A 14,672-nucleotide genomic window follows, 5' to 3' on the forward strand; every position below is an offset into this window, starting at 1 on the left:
CAAATGTGTAGCTTTTCTGGATCCCTCTTTCAGAGTAGGTGTAACTTGAGGAAGAAAAAAAGGTGTCTGATTTTAAGAGATTCCAGTTTTCCGATCCTCAGACACTCTACTGTAGGCCCCTAGAGAAAGACAGACATTTCTTCTTTTGCTGAGGCAGTAATTTGTTAGACATGCTAGGCTTCCAGCCTCTGGTGTAATAGGATCAGCAAATATTCGTGAATTCATGCATCTATTTCTCAGCTAGGTTCCCCCAGCCCCCAAACCTCTTTTTAAAATAAAGGCTAAATGAGCTGAACTAGCTGCACCTTACTATTGAGCAAGTAACATACTGGGCGTGCTTTGACTTGTCATAGCCTCCTTCCATCTACATTACTACAAGTCATTTTGTACATTTCTAATTGCTAGCATTATGCAAATAATAACAGTTTTCATGATGCCATTGACTTAGCTCATGCATCTTGCCGCTTTCTTTGTAACCCAGTGTTCTTTCTGTATGTTGTAAAGAATGTGGTTTATTGATCAGGGGTGGTGACTGGAAGTCAGGACTCCAGGCTGTACCATTCATCTCTCTTTAACATGTGCATCATAACATAAACCTGCCTGAGTGTTTCTTACTTAATGAATATTTTCATGGCCTTCTCAATCCTCAGATGAAATGGATTATTTACAGAAAAAATATTCTTTTCAACAAGAATGGCCACTCATACTTTTGGGTGTAGTTAAGAAAAACACAAGAAAACATTTTGTAGTATCAGTTTTATGATGCTGGCTCTAAAGCTCTTATAATCCCTGGCACAGATAGGACAGTAGGACCTTAAACCAGTAGCCATCAACAAATGGGAATAGGTTAGAAATGCACACGTAACTTATATGTAAATCACAGAATCACAAAGTTGGAAGGGACTTCAAGAGGTCATCAAGTCCATCCCCCTGCGCAAGCAGGATCAACCCCAGCTAAGTCATCCCAGCCATGACTGTGTCAAACCGGGACTTAAAACCTCCAGGGATGGAGATTCATATGGCTGGCTGTCTCCCCTTAGCGGCTAGATCACATACTGATTATGAAGCTGTGCAGCATATGAGCTTATATGCCACAATGTGTTAGCTCAGGCAAGTATCAGAGGGGTAGCCATGTTAGTCTGGATCTGTAGCAGCAACGAAGGGTCCTGTGGCACCTTATAGACTAACAGAAAAGTTTGGAGCATGAGCTTTCGTGAGTTAACATCTGAACATCTGAAGAAGTGAGTTAACTCATGAAAGCTCATGCTCTAAACTTTAGCTCAGGCAGTAGATGTTGGGGGCCTAAGGTTCTGTGGTTGAATCCCCACTGCTGATGTCCCAACCCAGGGGTGGCATATTGCAGATACAATAACATAGGATGTCAGGAGAGTAAAAATGGGAGCTGAGTGAGTAGTGAATGAAAAGTATTTGGGAATGAAACCATGGACTTGCTTTGGTGACTTAGCCACCCCTTTTGTTGGCTTCCCATGAATATTCATCTGAACCCATTTTAGTGCACAACACTGTTTGTGGAAGGAGAAGAGTTCATACAAATGATCATACAAACCTGACAAGTGTTCATGAGACCATCTTGAAAAATCTGAGCTTGGGGAAAAACAGAATAAAATATTATGTGGTTTATATGAATCACCATGGCCGTGTCTACACTAGCCCCAAACTTTGAAATGGCCATTCAAATGGCCATTTCAAAGTTTACCAATGAAGTGCTGAAATACATATTCAGCGCCTCATTAGCATGCGGGCGGCCACGGCACTTCAAAATTGACACGGCTCGTCCCGATGGGGCTCCTTTTCAAAAGGACCCCGCCTACTTCGAAGTCCCCTTATTCCCATCTGCTCATAGGAATAAGGGGACTTCGAAGTAGGCAGGGTCCTTTCGAAAAGGAGCCCCGTTGGGACAAACTGCGCAGCGGCGAGCCGCGTCAATTTCAAAGCGCCACGGCTGCCCGCATGCTAATGAAGTGGTGAATATGCATTTCAGTGCTTCATTAGTAAACTTCGAAATGGCCATTTGAATGGCCATTTCGAAGTTTGAGGCTAGTGTAGACGTAGCCTATGAATGCTTGAAAAACATGAGCTAAGGCAAATACATTGATTATGCTCATGTACATTTGCAAAAAAAACAGTGGGGTTAAATAACTTGAAATAACAAATTAATAGAAATGTAATGACAGCCAGGCAGGATAAGGAATCAAATCAACTGAGTAACTTACTCAATGTGAAAATATAAATAACACTGGGATTTTTGTTACAACTCAAAAGCACTTTTTTATGCCTTTTAATCATTTTTTGCCAAATTTTATTGCTTGGGAAAAGTGTCAGTCTGCCAGTATTTTTATATTCATTATGAAAGCTGCTTAGGGGAATGATTAAGCTGTAGTCCACTACATACAGATGTCTTTTGATTTGCTTCCTCTGTTAGAAAAACACCCTAATATACTAATTGATACTTTACCTTTGTATGTGTATATGTGCTATTTAAATAGACATATTTTATATATATATATAAAGAGACAGAATTACACTTTGCCCCAGGCCCTGGCTGATTGGTAAAACTCTCAGACACTAAGTAGGCGCCACAAATTGTGTAAGCTCTGACCTGCTGGCTTGCTGCCTAGTTCACATGACAGAGATATCTGATGATTTTGGCAAAGCAAATCGAGGTGGAAAGGAATGGGTATTCTGGGTGTAGCTCACTACTGTTCTGTTTTTCTATCTTTTTTTTTTTTTTGCTGACTTCGCCCCTCCCTCCTAGACAAAAATCTCCACATGGGGAAGAAGAGAAAAAGAGAGAGAGCAACTGTGTCCTGGGGACAAGTAACAATATTTATCCTCAGTGTCACTCTACAGGTTTCAAGTTAATGGAATGACCCTGCAAATGCATGTGGCCCAAGCTGGATGACTCCATTCCTGTACTTGCTTCAGTAACAGGTTCTTCATGCCTCTAAGATTTTCAAATCTGTACAATTCGACAAAATTAGAAAACTGGAACATGACATGTGAAACCATTGTCACCTGTTCACTGGGAGACTTTTTCTGAACAGGGCATTGCCCCTAGATTGTTGAGATTTCAGATTGTCCTACTGTTGATGTTGAAGTCGAGAATACAAAAGGGTGTAGTCAGAATGTCTAAGGATACAGAATGCTGTACAGTAGGGTAAATATGGGGGAACAACAAATAAATACATAGCACTTTACCTATGACTACTTTCCATTGTCCCTCACGAGAATGAGTATCCCACATCTTTGATTCAGTAACCTTCATCCCACACCAATCTTGTGGCAATTCACTTTCATGACTGACACCAGAATTTTGTGTGTGTGTTCCAATAACATTAAGAAGACAAAGTGGGTGGAGAAGTATCTTTTTGGACCAAGATTGCCTCTTTCACAGACAGAAGTTGGGCCAATAAAAGCTATTTCTTTACCCAGCCTTTCTCTGACATCCTTGGACTAGCATGACTGCAACTACACAGCCTATAGAATTAAAGGCATCTGAAAGAGGCTATATATTACACAAAACCTTCCCCAACCTTTTCAGATAAAACCCCACTTTTTCCTTTTGTCTCCCATGGGTAAGGCTGCTCTAGAACTGCAGAGTGATAAAGAATTGATCAGTGAAGGAAGGGAGAATTTCCTTCAGTGACCATGGCAGTAGACTAGGCACAGATCACAAGGGCACCATTTCAGGAGGGTAAGAGTAAGGGTACCTTGTGTACCAGAACACTGCTTGCTCTTCTTCCCTTTCCCCCATTATCAGGGAAGGAGGGGAGAGTACCTGGCTTGCGTACATGCCTCTCACTCTTGGTCTGTGAGGAGAGGGGATGGAGGAGTAATTTGCGCTTTCTCCTCACTCCCCGATAGGCCAGGAGGAGGAGTAAGCAGTGTCCTGGTGTGCATGGGTGCTGCTGTGCCCCTTCACCCCACCTTCCTGAAATGGCAGCCTTGGCAGATCAGCCATCACATCACCTTCAGCCTTCCCATCACTCTAATTCTTCCACCCTTCTTCTGTCTTTTTCTTCATGAACTTAATGATCTTCCAACTGTCATGTGTTGCTCGTCCCTCCTCTGTGTTGAAATGTCATTCCCACATTTTTGTTCTTTGGTAAGTAACTTACCAAGCAATTTTGCCAATCTTTCATCTTCTAATTACAATAATGTCATTAAGAATCAGGGTGCCACAGAGATTTGCTGAGTGATATGCTAAGGAAAAAAAATTGGTACAAATATTCTTGTATGCACTGAGGTCAAATTTTTACAAACACTTTTTACCAAACTCACATAGAGCTTTGGTCTGCATATAGTTGTGCAAATACACACTGAAATGTAGGTGTGTCCAGGAGGGTCTGAACTTTTATACGAATAATACCTGCTTCCTAAATTACCTTTACAAGTATGTATTTATTTAGTTTATGTCTAAGATTTGTAAAATATCTTTATCAGAAAACCAAGTATATAAAAACACACTACTAACTCTCTAACACAAAATATTAACAAGAAGACTCCCCTCTTTTACTGTTTACAGTAAACTCTTTCATATCTGGCAGCCCCAAGACCAGGAGGTTGCTGGATATTAAAATGATTCCGATAACAAAGTTCAGCTCCTCCTGCCTCCCAGCGATGGATCCCACTCAATTACTGCACCTTTACCTTGTTGGTGGGGCTGCCAGGGAGCTGCTTGCAGGGCTCATGCATGGCTACACTGTGTGGGAAGCCACTCTGGGCAGCGGGCACTGGGCGGGAGAGCAGAGGAGCCTCTGGCTTCACATACACTCATCAAGGAGGCAACCAGAGTAAGAAGGGGAAGCAGTGTTGATGCCTGGGGCAGGACAGAACGCCAGTTAATTGATAATTCTGGTTGTTTGAATGTGAATAAAAACAGAGTTTACTCTATATGACAGTAATGCCTAGAAGACATAACTGAGATCAAGGTCCAAACACTCTAAGAACCCTATGGCTATGTCTATACTACTCTGGAAGATCAACCTGCTCAGGATCAATATTCCAGGTTTCAATTTCACACATCTAGTGGAGACACATGCAATCGACCGTACTCTTCACGAGACAGCCAAGTTAGCCGTGTGCAGATGTGTTAACTAGAACTGCATATCTGCGGTCAACTTTCTTAGCCTAGTGTAGACATAGCCTAAGACCATAACTTGATCAGAAAGACAAAAAGTGGCAGGAGGATTCGAAATAGTTACTTTTCCCAATATTACACAGGAAGTCTGAGACAGAGTCTGGAAAAGAATCTATACTTGGTAGTAGTACCCTGTCCCATGGATTATTTGTTTCTCCCCAAAGCTTATGTGAAATATCGTTCCCAGTCATCCCATACAGGCAAAAGATTAAGGAAATAAATGGAATCTGCACAATGCCCTAAGAGTTGACAGACTGATTCAAGCTCAGAACCTTGAAACAGCCAATTCCAAAGTCAAGAGCTCTCAAACATGTAGGGGCTGTGAATAAAAGTACCCTAGCTGATCTCAACTGCTGGTGCATAGAGAGAGAATGAGCACTGTCAGGTAAATGGGTCACAAACCAAAACAATGTTATAAGTCAGGATAGCTGATCTAACCCCTTAGAACAACAAGGCAGAACACATTAGAGCAATCTGGCAATCAATATTGCATCAGGCAGAACACAAAAGGTTTTTCCAGTCCATCTTCCTGGGGCATGAGGACTATATAGCTCATATTACTAGTAAGACATCGTGACTAATTTCTTTCACTTCACAGGCTGATGTAGAAAATCCATTTGTAGACAATAATAATTTATCTACCCATGTTCTTAAACAGAAATCTACAAATTGTGCAATTGATTCTGCCGTGCTTGAGACAACAGGTATGACTTGAGATTTATCGCAAAGGATTATATTGTACAATTGGCAAAATATCAATGCTTTATTGTTATTATTCACAGCCAAAATATGTTAAGATGGAGTTAAAGTAGAGCGTACGTATCAGTAGTTTAGTATAAAATGCTCTACAGTAAGGTTTCCCAAACTCTATATAGTTGAGATCCGGGTTTTTTCCGTACCTTTTTTGTGCAGCCCAAAAATATGAACACATATTAAAAAAAATGAAAAATTAATGAATTTTCACTATGATTTATTTACAGTAATAATGGTACATAGTGATAATTTGTATATTTCTAAGGGCTGTTATTTTCTTTTTCCCCAAGGACTGGTGCTGGGCCACGGACCACACTTTGAGAAACGTTCCTGTACAGGAATGTTACAATTATCACACAACTAAGTGTGCTAGACCCACAAAATTCAGACTTAAGTTTAAATTTAAAAGAAATCCAAATATGTTGTGGTGCAGAAATGCTTTAATAGGATGCTCAACAAACTTAATCCTCTCCTTTACCAACACCAAGCAATCATGATACAGTTAAATTCAAGGCATGTTAGAATTTGTGGCCCCAGAGAAGTTTAACTGATTTTTAGAGACAGAAATTTCATTTTGCCTCTCATTGTGTAGCTCTGCAGTAGCAGCCTTCAATCATTTTTGTTTATATTTTAACTTTTAGGGCCAAATTCATCAATGTGTTTTTTTTCTGCTTTATGCCACCATGGAACAACCCCAAAGCAGCTAGGGCATACTGGTGAATGCAACTGAGCTCACAGCTGGTTTGGTGTTTTGCTGCCTTTTGCTGTTCAACATATTCCTCAGTGCGTACACCGATACATCTGCTGCCCCCCATTTCCACCACACACTGACCTCACTTTTCTCCTTCCTTATGTACCCCATATATATTTACACCCTTGTATTTTCCTACCACCTCTACTGAGCTGTTTGGTGCAGTGAGTGGCTTTTTGGGAAATGACACCTGTTTTGAAGGAAGATAGTTCTACAAGGAATTCTCTGTGGTAGCCTTTTTTGTCCTGTTGAAAAAGGAATTTTCAGCTAGGAAGGATGTAAAAATGACAACTGACCCTCCAAAATATCTTCACATATGGCATAAGTATGAGATATTGAGTTTTAACTGCTTGGGAAGTTTGTTGGGTGTTCTTTTATCATGGTCATTTGGGACAAAGAAATGGTCTGAGTTTAAATACTAAATGTCTTAATCCATTTTAAATGTTAGCTTCCACATTAATTAGCTCACTTTCTTGTGAATGGTTGGTAAACACATTCTGTGGTCAGAGAATAAATGCTGTTGCAAGCCGGAAAGGAAGGTTCAATTGTGCTTAAAAAAATCATTGAATCCATGCTTAAGTGAAGACCTCAGCTCAGCCTTAACTAGGCAGCGGTGAAAGAAACTACTATAATAAAGATTGTCCTGCAGTTTATGAATGACACTAGAGACCAAAACAACCATTACCATCCCATCACAGTGGCTACTAGTGAATATCTCAGATAGGATATCAAAACAAAAAAGGAGTAAAGTAGCACTTTAAAGACTAATAAAATGATTTATTAGGTGAGCTTTTGTGGGAGAGACCCACTTCTTCAGACCATAGCCATGCCAGAACAGACTCCATATTTAAGGCATAGAGAACCAAAAATAGTAATCGAGGTTTTGATAGTGCATAGACTAGCATGGCTTTCTCTCTGTTACTACTCAGATAGGATAGTTAATCCAAAATTTATTGACTGCTGCTCGTCTGTGGTGAGATCTTGAGTGAGAATGACCCTCTGCCAGATCAGTACTAACCAGTGAATGGATTTGGATGATGCCCCTAATATTTTACACTGCAAGACAAGGCATTGAAGACACTCTTCCAATCCAGTGGTAATCCAGTATTTGGTTCATCATTGAAGCCTGCCACTGAACTAAGAAACTTACCTTTCTTGGAGGGAGGTTAACACCTGAAGTAAAGATAGCACAGGTAGTACAAGCCTGGCACATTTTCTGAGTATTGACTTGTCTCACTAGCCTGTGCTTAAACCTATTCTGTGTTGTCTTCACTGCTGTTGTTACTTGCGTTACCTGGATTCTAGCTAGCTTAGGTAGACTAATGCACTGACAATTTTTGCTGTGTGGACATACCTCTGGAAGGCTTTGGTAAGAGGCAAGGGTTTTGATAGAACTGTTGTGGAATAGTGAATGCAGCAGTTAACTGGGAGTCAGGGGACTTGTATTCTAGTATTGCCAATCACTGTATGAAGCAAATTACCTACATAGGGATGGTACCATTTGACTCTGAGTGTGGATCTGATCTCCTTTCCCTTATTTGCCTAAGAGCATGCACAAGGAGAGCAAGAGCTTTGGGACAGAGCTAGGCCAATGGCTGAAAGTGATCTTCAGGCCTTTTAGTGTTTGCATCTTCGAAACACAACAAACCATTTGCAATAGCAGATCATCAGTGATTGCAAAGTGATTACAGAGACAAGATGGGGGAGGTAATATCTTTTGTTGGACCACCTTTTGAGCTTCTTCAGGTCACAAAGGCTGTGTCTACACATGCCACTTCCTCCAGATGTGGCACGATAATGAGCAACCCAGAAGATGCTAATGAAGTGTGGATGTAAATTTCTCACACCTCATTAGCATATGGCCATGTGATTCGGAGTCTGGAAGTAGCTCTCCTGGACTCCAAAATGGCCATGTAGACATGCAGCCTCCAGGGATCTCCCACAAGGAAACCCTCCTTCCAGAAGCCCCCTCTTCCTGAAAATAGTGGCCTTTTGTGACTGGAGGATTTCCCTTTGCAAAATACTGAGGAAGAGGGGGCTTCTGGAAGGAGGGTTTCCTTCCGGGAGAGCCCTACAGGCTGGGTGTCCACATGGCTATTTTGGAGTCTGGAAGAGCTTCTTCCGGACTCTGAATCACATGGCCATATTCTAATGATGTGCTGGAAATTTACATCTGTGCCTCATTAGCATCTTCCAGGCTACTCATTACCATGCCACTTCTGGAAGAAGTGGCAAGTGTAGACACGGGCAAAGTGATAACATTTATATAACATCATAAATATTTCACTTGTTGCCGGCTCAGAGAGCTTTGTACTTTTGGATTCACTTCAAATATTTGGATTTGCTTAACTTCATCTTGAGACTCTGACTTCCTCATCACCCTCCTCTGCCATTTTCTGCCACTGCTTTACAACAGGTGTTTCATCTGACTAGCTGTGTACGAGCTCTCTACATTTTTCTTTGTCCAAGGTAACACAAGCCACATTAATTTCTTCTGTTAGTTCTCCTCACAAGATTTTAAACTATGTACTCCACATCCATTGTGAAATACATTGTCAAATCACTTGTCTTGATATTGGGCAATTAGTGATTTTGTATTAGTACTCATAGGCCCAGTGCCAAAACAAAAAGAGAAGGAATGAAATATATACTCTCCTTGCGATATCATCATAAATAAATGAAGAGTGAAAACAAATGCTCCAGTAAAAGCTGTCAGTACTAATTGGTGGGTAGGATATGACATTCATAAAGAACAAGAAAAATTATTGTGTGCAGATGATTTTAGTTCAGAGGTACCTTTAGGATGCTCAGCCCGTTGGCTCTGCCATGCTCAGTTTTCAGTAGAAGTGCCTGAGCTTCAGCCCCGATAGAAGATGGCTTTGCAGATCTGTCATAGTCATGGGGCCTGTGCAGTACTATTAAACTGGTGCCTCTGTGCCCAAGAGCAGCCACAGAGGGTGGGAGGGAGGGGCAACTATTTAGAGATGTGATTTTTATAGTCTTCGGCAACATACTAATGAAATAATTTAAAGCAAATTTTTAACTAAAGTCCTGTTGACCAACACAGTAAATTCAGAAACAGTATGTGGGGAAGGGGTTAGCAAATGACTGGTAAATGGCTCCATTATCAATCAAATGGCTCTTTCAGATGTTCGGTGTTCTGCTAATAGCTCTGTCAGGCTCTCTCATCTTTAACTAGATCCTCTCTGAAAGAAGCAGAGCCATGGAACAGGGATAGGAACAGGCAGATGGATGGACATTAAGACTCAGCAGTGCCCCAGATCTTTGGGTGCCATATGCAACTGTGTATGGGTAAATATGACCCTGGTTTTAGTCTTGAAATAAATAGACCTTTTATCCCAAATGCAATCCAAGCCCTAATGGTGCTTGCATATTTTTTAAGATAGCACTTCAGTTGTGGGTTGATAAATTATTGCACTGCTTGTTGGATACTGGGATGTCTGTTCATCTTAGCAACTCTTGGCACAAAAATTATCCTGGAATGGGAGATTATGGTGGAGGAGGTGTTAGGGGGACAATTTCACTTTTTTAAGATGATCAAATCAGTCATGGACAGGATACCTCAAAATATGGCACCTGCATGTTAGAAAAGAGGGACTATCAGTTGTATGGCTGATGTTCTCAAAATATTTAATATAGTTTATGTAGTTCTTTAATGAAATGTAGTAGCTAGAAATGAGGAGGAGCCAGTACCCACACAGTTTTCGGCAAAGCAGGTGTTCAGTGGAGAACTTACAGCCTGTATGGGCCAGAACATGACTGTAAACCTCTGGTGTAAATGAGGTGGATCTAAAATACCTAATCTGAATTCAGCAATTGACTCTATTTAGAAACAAACTGAGATGTTTAAAAGCCTACCCAGTATTTTAACTTGAGCTCAAGTAGGGTTTGAATCTAGAGTTTGCTTTGACCTGTGTTAAAGGGAAAAAACATTTAAGAAATTTAATTCTAGATCTGGATTCAGTTTTGAACACCTCCAAAGTCTAGTAGTTTTCAGACCAGATATTTTGGTTCATGTCCACCTCTGGAAGCAATAAAATCTGTAGTACCCTAAATTATTTGCTCACTAGAAAGAAAAGCTTGGGGTAAAACGAACTGCCATTACAGGAAGAAAACAGAATTCTTAAGAGAAAAAGGGTGGGTGGGATGGAGTGGAGTGGGGTAACTGGAGATGGGAGGCCTGTGGCTACAATCTATGGATTAGATACTAAGCAAGGAAGCAGCCACAAAAGTACATTTCTATAACAAAGTTCTCATTGTTTGTTGTACTTTATCATCCTATCCAGCAACTAGTATTGGCATCTTTATATTGGAACATTTGAGTTTATAATTCATTTACCTGCAATGACATAAGAAAAGACTATTAATTCCTTCCCTTATTCTTTGGCCATTGGCCCACATCAGGTAATAAAACAATTGCTATCAGGTAATAAAACAATTGCTAATTGTAGAGAGAATGAGGTAAGCCAACCCTTTGGAATATATATTTTGGTAGATGGAATTTCAGATCATTTGCTGAACACTGAGAGCTGAGGGTAATCTGACACGTAATGCAGATAGAAATGCCTGCCTTATGAAGCACCAGATTAATGAGGCAATCTACGTCTTCTGCACAGTTAAGAGATCAAGATGCAAAACTCAGGGTGTAACTGTACAGAGGAAAATCTTCTCAAGATTTGTTGAAAGATGTGGTATCAAATGAATTGCTTGCTTTTTAGAGCCTGCTTTGATATTTATTGCTTCAAATTGCTTCACTGACTCATGCTTGCATAAGCTTTCATGCCCCATTTTAATCTTGACATTTCAGGAAGCCAGTCTGAGGCAGCGTAATGACTAGGTTTACAAAGGATCAGAAAGAAAAAGGAGAAGCTGGGCTGTAATGACCATAATCTGCCAATGTGTGTTTTCACAGCATCTGCAAATGCAGTTCAGGAGAGTGATAATTTAACAATGCGCTAAGCCGAGGTGCCAGGACAGGTTATATAAAATAGAGCTTTCACTTTGGTACAGTAAGCAGTATTGTGGTGTGCTTTGTTTTTAAGTTAAACAAATAGCTGTCCAATAGGCTTTTTGTTTACACTGTTCTCTCAAATCAGTTAGCTGAGCTTCAGCATCAGAAGAGACTGCCTATGAAATACTCTTATGATCCCACAGTAAATCTCAGTGGTCACGGTGGGAAATGTACGGTAACAAGCTCTTCAAAAAGAAACCGGTATAGTGAAGGTTTTAGTTTTCTCTTTCTACCAGAGGGATAGTTTGTAGAATAATATGTTATTGTATTAATAAACATTAAAAATAATGGGCTAGATCCAGGGATTCGCATGAACTTTGCTCACTGAAGCTTGGTTGCAAGGGGTGGGCAGTAAAAGTAGCTTTAGTTATTTTTACTCTCTCTCTTGCACTTGTGTACACACACACACACACACACACCATCATCTCCATCCCAACAAGGCCCAATTTAGGGGTAGATGATGCTGGCAACCACCCGGGTGCAAGGCTTGCGGGGTGCCAGATTGGAGGTGCTGGATTTGTTGTAAGCAACAATGGAAAAAAAAATATGTTTTAGAAAACTTGTTTGAGGTATTTTATATGTGGAGTCATTGTTCTGGACCTTTGTAGAATCTCATAAGGTGTTCAAAAGTTCAACAAATGAAGTGTGTGAGGGGGAGTTCTGCCAAGGTCTCTCTTCATATGGGATGCCATTTGGTCAAGGACTGACCCTGCATTTCAGTGGTCCTGGGGATATCTGCTGGCCTCATTTGCCTTTTAAATTACAGCAGCATCAGGGCAGCTCTACTTTATGACAAATGTCAGTGGTTACCAAGGAATGCCGAGGGTTCAAGCATATCCTGGACAGGTTGCTGAACATGTCCGCATGAGCTTGGTTAGGTAGGATGGGTGATGATGAAGGCACCACTGTGGTGGCCTTTTATGACTGGAGGGTTTCCCTTTGCAGGGGAAGTACTCTATTAGTTTTGTGACTTCTTTGAGCCTGAGGACTGGTGTGAAATGGTGGCAGTCTGACCAAGAATGTGGGACAATGCCACAGAACTGTGATTTATTCCAAAGATACCAAAGTACTTTGCAAAGTGGTATACGATCAAAGGCTGAAGGCAGGGAGAGAAGCCTCTGCCCTCCAGTGCATACAGGCTCAAGAAGGGAGTGGCTTGTTCCTTCAGGAGTCACATGGATTTTAATTTCTATCTCTGTAGTACCCGTAGATAGTTATCTACCAGAGCAGTCTTCAGCGTATTCAGGACTGGATAAACTCTTCTGGGGGCTAAAGTCTATTAGAAGTGGGTTTGAGAGGTGTGATGTTCCAAATAGGGCGACAGGCACTGGGATGGCCTGGGGTTTGGGGGCAGGAGAGGACTACAGGCCTAGGATGTTGCAATAAGGGAGGAGGCTCAGGACAGGAGGCTGGGATAGGATGCAGTGTCCGGGTGGGAGTTTGTGTGTTGGAATGGGCTCAGGGTGAGGTGTGTTGTGTAGGAGGGAGTTAAGGACTTGGAGAATGGGAAGAGGCTCAGGGTTAAGGTAGGGAGTAGGGTGAGGCATCTGAAAAGGAGTTAGTATGGAGAATTGGGCCCAGAGATTTGGTAGGGGGCTTGGAGTGTGGGGTGCTTACCTGAGGCAGCTCCCATTGGAGGGCTCAGTGTGAGCCTTGCTGCACTGTACTTGCCTACAGGTAAGTCCCCCGTGAAGCTCCCATTGTCCATGATTCCCAGCCAATGCAAGCTGCAGCGATGGAGCCTGCAGAGGAGGGCAAGGCAAGGACGGAGCTTACCCAGGCACTCATGGCAGTGCAGCACCAGCCCAACTGAGGGTACAGCAGTGCATGGAGCTGTCTCCTCGCCTCCTGGGCGGGCAGGCAGGGCTGGATAATGCACAGGGGCTTTAATGGCTGCAGCCCAGGGCCTGGGCTAAGAGCCCTCGCCAAAGATCTGGACTTGTGGTGGCTCAGGAATCTGTTTGCAGGGCCCTCTCAGCCTGGGGCCCTGGGCTGCAGCCCCTAAAGCTTCTTTCTTAACAAGGCTCTGTGTGCATTCTCTACTCCTTCTTGGTTTCACCATTTGGACTTCTATATCGAGAGACATTGTAAATATAGGAGGGGTAGCCATGTTAGTCTGGATCTGTAACAGCAACGAAGGGTCCTGTGGCAGCTTATAGACTAACAGAAGAGTTTTGAGCATGAGCTTTCGTGAGCACAGACTCACTTCAAGCATCTGATGAAGTGAGTCTGTGCTCACAAAAGCTCATGCTCAAAACTTTTCTGTTAGGCTATAAGGTGCCACAGGACCCTTTGTTGCTATTGTAAATATAATCATCCTTTACTGTGATTAACATTTGCATTTTGAGAAAGCACTGTGCATTGTGACTGAAGTGAATACATACTCTCTCAGCATGTACTTGTATTTGTAATCCTTGTTCTCCTACCTGCTCCCTGTATAGTGTCCTTCCTTAATCATATCCCAGTGGGCTGCACTCTAAATACTCTTAGGCAGGGACTTATATTTCCATATGTATATAAATTTATCTAACAAACTTTTGGGCATGGCATAAAAACATTTATTTTATAATAAGAGTCTTGCAAAGGTCCAAAAAGTCTCTAAAAATGTAAAGAGGAATATGTTAGAATCCCATTTACCTGAAGAGAATGGGAGCATGGAATGTTTTCTATAAACTGAGGGTGGGATAAACTTGAGCTCCTTTCATGGTAAACTATGCTGAATTTGTATGGGACCTAGCTCATCTTTGGAAAATATGTTTTCAGCAAAAAAGAATTGTGGTTTAATTCCTTGTCTGTTACTGTCACTTTATTTATATCTTTTATTATTCTAAGATCCAGTATCTGGAATTGGGGTGACTAGATGTCATGAGAAAGTGATCCTGCTCATCATACAGTTCTTGCTCTTAATAATCTTCCCATCTAGAGCTGGAAGAGGCGAGCTAGTGTTCTTAGCTGTATTATTGAAATTGGAAGTC

This window comes from Carettochelys insculpta, chromosome 15 (genome assembly GCF_033958435.1).
Source record: "Carettochelys insculpta isolate YL-2023 chromosome 15, ASM3395843v1, whole genome shotgun sequence".
NCBI lineage: Eukaryota > Metazoa > Chordata > Testudines > Carettochelyidae > Carettochelys > Carettochelys insculpta.